Raw genomic sequence first — 6,839 nt, forward strand, 5'->3', positions numbered from 1 at the left:
GGAGTGTGCAGAAAACAGAGACACTGAGGAGAGCAGATATTCTACTCAAATTTGTCCATTGCTCAGTCAAACTCATTCAGCAAGTGCTCAGTCTCTAACCCTGGTTCCTTCTTAGGCCTGTCCTGCACGCTCCTGGTTCTTATCTTGTGTGTGAACACAGGCTGTCTCTGCCTGCCTACTTCCCCTGCCTCGTTTCCCTGGTACATGTATCCTCCTGGAAGCAGGAGATGATGTTTTTAGAGGCTGAATAGTTGTGCCATCTGTTATTCCAAGTGGAAAACTAAGGAGTTTTTTTAAAGAGAATGCTTCCAAACCTAATGACATAACAATTAATTATAAATGGCAATTTCTCTGAAATCAAAGAACAACTTGAGAGAGGGAAAATCCGTCCTGTCAGAAATGCTGCTCTCACCTGTACAAATGGCAGATAGTAAGAGTAAATGCTGGCTAAATTGACAGCAATTTCTGTGAGTTTTTTGAAGCTCAAATGGCTACAGGGAAAAGTTATTTCAGTATGCCCCTGTGCCCTATAATACAGACTAGACTTATTTTGTGGGAAGATATTAGGGGGCTATTCAGAACTCACGCCTCAGTCAGGAGGCAAAACCAAAAGTATTTTAGCATAGACTAAAATTCATTTATATTTATCAATCCCCCCCTTCCCCCCAGACATATGGAGGTATCTGTCCAGTTGACCTCATGGAGAGGAGCTGCTGGGGAAATATTGCTCCCTCTCTGGTACAACTGTTCCCAACACAGCAGCAGAACTGGGAGGGCACATGAGAGCTGTTGGTGCTGCATGAAATGAATCCCCAAGTTGCTGTCATGGTGGAGTACTTCTTCCCTCTTCCAAGGCAAATTAACAGAGCTGGTGCTCAAATAAACATCCCTGTGCACACTGCACTGCACATCTCTAAGTACACCAAGAAAAATCCTGCAGTTTTAATGAAAATGGAAAACAGCCTTCATTTTAATAGGTAAAAACTTCAAGGAACAGTTCTCCAAAGAGGGCAAGTCTGGGAAACTAGATTGCCTAGTCACCAGATTGTTGTTGAGTTGGCTCATACTGATGGTTCCTGGGTTGCTGACATATGTGAAACACCAGAGCTGTGAAGGAGAGAGTCTTGGTGATGCTGACAGATTGGCTCACATTGGAGCATCTTGTGGCAGGATTTGTTTTGCTGAAGGCTGGAATTCATGTGTGTGCTGTATGTGGCATATATGTTCTGTTTTGACAGAACCAGCGTGTGGGAAGCTCTTTGTACTTGCAGGCTGCATTACTGAGGTACAATAATTTATGATGATACATGGAGGGATCATTTGAACTGTAAAGGTTTTCTCTGGGGAAATCTGAGATAGCAAGGTAAATTAATGCTTTCTGTGGGGATTAATTATACAAAAATTATGTTTAATTAAAAGGAATATTTTACTGTAGCTTAATCAAAAAATCCAGAGTCTTCAGTCTCCAAGTGGGTTTCTTCAAATATCAGGAGGGCTGGAGAATATTGGCAGTGCAGGTGGGAGTTACAGTCAGGTATCACTGGAAGAGTTTTAACTTCAGACCCATTCAGAGGGGAAAGAAGGGCTATGGAAACCTGGGAGACCTGCAAAGTCAAATAAAATGTTTGTGTAGGCATTTAGAATGTACTGCCAGCATGGAAGGGGTTTTTACCATTAAAAAAAGAATAGAAACTGGACTCTTTCTTTATTATTCAGAGTACTTCCAGGTAACAGACAGCTCCCCATATTCTATCTGTTAACCACAGACAACATGGGAGCAATTTAATATGTACAGAGAACAAAGGGATTAATGTCAAGTGTTGCTGAACTAATTTGTTATCCAGAAACTCTCAACTAGTGCGAGTCTGGAATGTATCCGTTCTCCCAGTATTGCGCTTGTGTAATTATTTGTTTAAGAGGTATTCTCGTGTTTACTGCCTTTCCTGAAGCTGGTGTTTGCTTTGCAGAGCCCCTCAGGTAGGTCTGGCCTCTTCGGGAAGTCTAAGGCCCAGTCATGCGTAAATGAGGGACACGTCTCATTAGTGAGCCAAGAGCTCACATTCTGGGAAGGCGTTCAGAGCATGACATGCAGAACATTTCATGCCAAAGGAAAGATTATCAGATATACATCTGTGTCTTGTGGGCAGTTGTTTAATGTGACAAGTGTCCTGTGGCACACTCATGACATAAGGGTATCCTGAGAAATGAGCAGTTTCTAGAATGTAGCAGATTCTCTCCTTGGTTTTCTTTGCCCCCCTTTTTCAACTCTCAGCTATGTCAATTGTCATTTACCAGAAGTAACACTGATGTTGATTGTGTTGGTTTTTCATGCCCAGGGTTTTTGGTTTTAGCCAGCTTTTATATCCTGCTGTTTCCCTTAATGTCTTTGGGATTTGTATACAACTACAGAGCAAGACTTCTGTGTCTTCCAGTGGCAAACATTCAGCTTGGAGCTGAAAGGAAAGGTGCCAACTAGAATCCTGAAGGATGCAAGTGTCCATTTTTCCCCTGTGACACAGATTCTGTTTCATGCCAGCCAGTTATTGTTTCTCTCCTCTTTATACCACCTCCAAGGGTATAAATGTTGTTCTCACTCAGCCTGTGATCAGGCCAATTTCCTTCCAGTTAAAACTGCACACAGGAAATCCGACATTAATGCAGCAAGCTGAATATCATACTTAGAGTAGTAGTTTAGACAGCTGCCTGAACAGTGGAGTAAATCCAACCATCAGCAAAGATCATAATGCATTTTTAGCTGTGGACCAAGCTGGGCACTCCTCTTGTTAAAAGCATCTGTCAAGAGCAGCAATATCAATTTGGACACAGAAGAAGAAAAGTAAATGGAAGCAATCCAGACTGGGTATTTTCTGGGTGTGTCTCATACCCTGTGTCTTTTATTAGGATTCATGGTGAGTAAGAAACCGTCACTTAGAAAGAAAACTTTGCATCTGATCTGCCCCCAAATGAACACTGAGGCAAGACACTGAAGCTTATAGCAAATATCATTGTTTTGGCTGGAAACTTCCATACTGAACTGTAAGAGAAAACTTGACTATGTGCTCCAGTGCTTGATTTGTCTGTCTTTCCAGATCCTTAATACAATGACAGATGTCATGTTTGCTCTGCATGACTTCTCTACCCTACTAGGGCTTGATTTTCTGTCATTGCTCTGTTATGCTGCTGTTCCTCCAATGAATTCTCCTATTGTTACCTCCCTTTTTTGTTTTCTGGGGTTATTATTTTTGCCACTTCTAGGTGCATGCTTTTGTGGCATTTCTTGGATGTGTTTCAGGGAGTGTATTCCAGTGCAGATCAGTGGGATATGACAACCTGGCATTTGATAGCATGATTTTGGCAGAGCTGAGTGTGAGACTTTACTAGACTGGGCATTAAAGAGCAATGTTGTTGCAGATTGCTGGCTTCAGTGTGGTGTTTAGCCTGGCAGACTCGAGGGCTGTTTCAGTTCTCAGATGTCCATGTGCTGGTACTGCAAACAGGTATCCTCTAGACCAGTGGTCCCCCTGGAGCACCTTCCCGCAGGGATAGCTGTTCATGTAACAATGCTAACTGCTGTTAACCTGAACTTATGGGAGGAAGATTGTACTTGTGTTCACCAGGTGTCCAAGGTGTTAGCTCTGTTCCCTTTTCAGGCTGCAGAAGGAATCCTGTAGGTGTATTTTTTAAAAAGAACCACGTCTGAAGTCTGTTGGACAGGGTTCTTTTTGTAATCTGAGAACAGTGTAAGGCAATTTCAAAAAGCAACCACCTTTTTAAAGTAGCTTGGGGATGAAACTCTGCCACTGAGCTGAGTAAATGTATGAGGTGGAGAGGGTGTTCATTGTGTGCTACAGACACTGTGTCATAAAGAGGACTGATAGCCTGACTGATAGCATGGTGTATCGGTGGCAGGTTTGTGATGAGCTCATATATTCAAAGAACAGAAGTTGGGAAACTGTATACAATGACTGACAGGCTTTTTAATTGCCTTTTGTCCATGTTAAAATATTCTTAATTAAATTAACATTGTCCTAATGAGAGACTGCGGTGCTGTGCTGACAGAGCAGCACTCAGGGAGCAGCTGTGCTGCTGCTGACGAGTGGCATCAGTTTCAAATGAGGTTGGGGTGGGAGAGAGCTGGTGCTGGCCACCTGATTTACCAAACATGAAAACAACTGGTTTGCTCAGCTTTTGTTTTAGTTGGGCATTAGGGTGAGAGCATGATGATAAGTACACTTCCTTTGCACTTCTGCCAGTACTTTCTTGTGGAAAAATACACCCACTCTGCTGGTAGCAAGGAGGCACCATAGAGTAGAATTATGGGAAAGCAAAACTGAGTTTAATTTGACTGAAAGACAGGATGGAGTAGTTTAATCAAGTTGAGAGCTTTTCTGTGAGAGATTGGGTTACTCCACACTAGAAAGTATCTTGACTTGTTTTATTTTTTAATCTTTGACATGGATGGTCAAGAAGTGGAGCTCTATCCAGCTGTATCACTGCTGTGTCAGATACATGGATTCAGTTTCCTTTAAGAATTGCCTCTCAGTCCTTTAAAGCATGCTTATTTTCGGGTCTGTTGTTTTCTGGTTTGTTCTTTTCTCTTGAAAATGGAATTGTCAAAGGTGACAACTTTTCATCATTTGTGAAATGTTTTCTGTGTAGGGTTTAACTTCCCCATGAAATGTTTTTTAGGAAAGAGCCTTCATCAATTACAGCAGAACAAGAAAAACTGCATCTTTCTTTAAACTGAAAGAGTCAAAGTGGACACCAGGTCTATGAACTCAGGGAAGAGCTCTCTTAAAACTGAAAAAATGTATCTGGTTTATCTTTTGCCAGAAATCTATTCAGAAGACTGCCAAGTGCATATACTGAAGAGGGAGGGAATGGTGTAACTTCCTAGGTTACCAGCCTGATGCCCTGCCATTGCACTGCCCTTGTCTGCTGGAGGTGTGAAATAACTGTCTGAGCAGAAGAATGGAAATTAATAGGTGATAAATTTATTTTGACATGGATGAGTTGTGTGATTCAGAGGAGGAAAATTGCAGGCACAATGCATTCAGGAAATACAGTGAAGCAGTCAAAACTCAGAAGTTTGTGAAGCATATTTAGATGGCAGCATCTCTGACAAGTCTCAATAGCTCATACTGTTGCTGAAAATTAAAAAGGGCAAGTTTTTCCTTAGCTGTCTGGAGGTTTGTTGGACACATTGGGGTCAGGACTCAGAGTTAACTAGACTTAATTAGTCTGTTCTAGCTTGGTAGTGCAGACAGCAGTAGCTGTACTGACAGTGAAATGCTGCAGATTGACACAAACTGTACAGATAGAGTCCAACCAAGATAAACTCACATCATCTTTTCATGAATGTGTTAGTGTGTGTCCTCAGGTATAAAGTTCCTGATTTAGGCTAACAGATTATTCCTATGAATGACTCCTATTTCATTATGAACTTAATTGAATACCCAAGATGTTTTGAGGAATATGTAGACCTCTGAATTATACTTTTGCCAAATGAAATGTAGTTAGATTTCAGCGAATGTCATTGCACTTTATCGGGGCACATATTCATTCCGGGCCAAACACAATGAAAGCTAAACTTATGGGTTCATTTGGAGAAAAGATTATTCAAAGTGGCACAGACTTTCACTGGCAAAACAAGAACAAAAATAAGTATTGACATTATTGCTATTAAAGATACATCAATTTTTAAGGGGGGGGAAAGTGATTTTTAAGGAAGATACTCTGAGGGAGAGAAGTCTTAAAATGGATAAAATTGATCTCTTTCTGCTTTAGGGGTGAGTGAATGATGGTGTTTCTCGCCCACTCACCGTTCCCAATCCCCCTCCTCCTCAGTTCCAGGCACTTAACTTTTCATGGAGGACGTTGGTGTGACAACTCTTGGTCAACTAAATCTCTTCGTGCAGCAATTCCTATAAGAAATATTGATTTCTTTTTTCTACTGCTGTGAGTCAAAGTACCCCAGATTAAGAGAGGATCCCTTCTTTTCTGTATCAGAGAGGGTTAGAACAGAGTAGTTGAAGTAAAATCTTGCTTGCATTCTGAAATCTGACATAATTTAGCTTGTGAAACATTGGATCTCATGTTTCCCCAGGGATTATATGGCAAACCTGCAACACCTGAGGTGCTTAAGAGACCTCCCACTAGGCCATGATGGGGGAGAGTATTTATCTTGCATATTGACCTTGGCAGGGCCTGAAGTGAAACTCTTATATTCAGGAGACAAACAATTTTATAATGCTGAACAAAAAGATCTTTAAGTGCTGTTAGCAGGCTATGCTGAATTAATCTGAGAGAGGTTTCTTCTGGATGATGGCACTGTACCAGTCAGGAGGGTATTGCAAGAGTCAAGTATATTTTTTATTGAAAATAATCTTTCCACATAAAAAGTACCCTAAAGAAGAGATGAGAAGACTGTTTTGGGGCTTTTATCTGTCAAAGCAAATGGCATAACAGGTGTGATTCCCCTGAAAAAACTCCTTCTTCATACAGCATCTAGTGTAAGATCTCTCATGGATCACAGCGGCACAGTATAAAAATATTAATTAACTATTGTAGCATAAACTATTTGGGCACTACTGACTTTCCAAAAACAATCTTTCTCTTACAGTGGCATGGGATTTTCTCCATCAATTCTTTCAATGTTTCCTAGTCTGAGAGCCCAACGCCTTCTTTCCTGCCACTTTGTGGCATCACTTTTGCATCAGCGCAAAGGTGGCGTGAAATGCACCCTGACCCAAAGCTTGACACTGGGCATTCAGAGCATGCTGATGTGAGCAGCAGAACAGTGATGAATTGCATGGTAGGAAGAGCAGCCTGGAGGCATT

Source organism: Corvus cornix, chromosome 4, assembly GCF_000738735.6.
Source record: "Corvus cornix cornix isolate S_Up_H32 chromosome 4, ASM73873v5, whole genome shotgun sequence".
Taxonomy (NCBI): domain Eukaryota; kingdom Metazoa; phylum Chordata; class Aves; order Passeriformes; family Corvidae; genus Corvus; species Corvus cornix.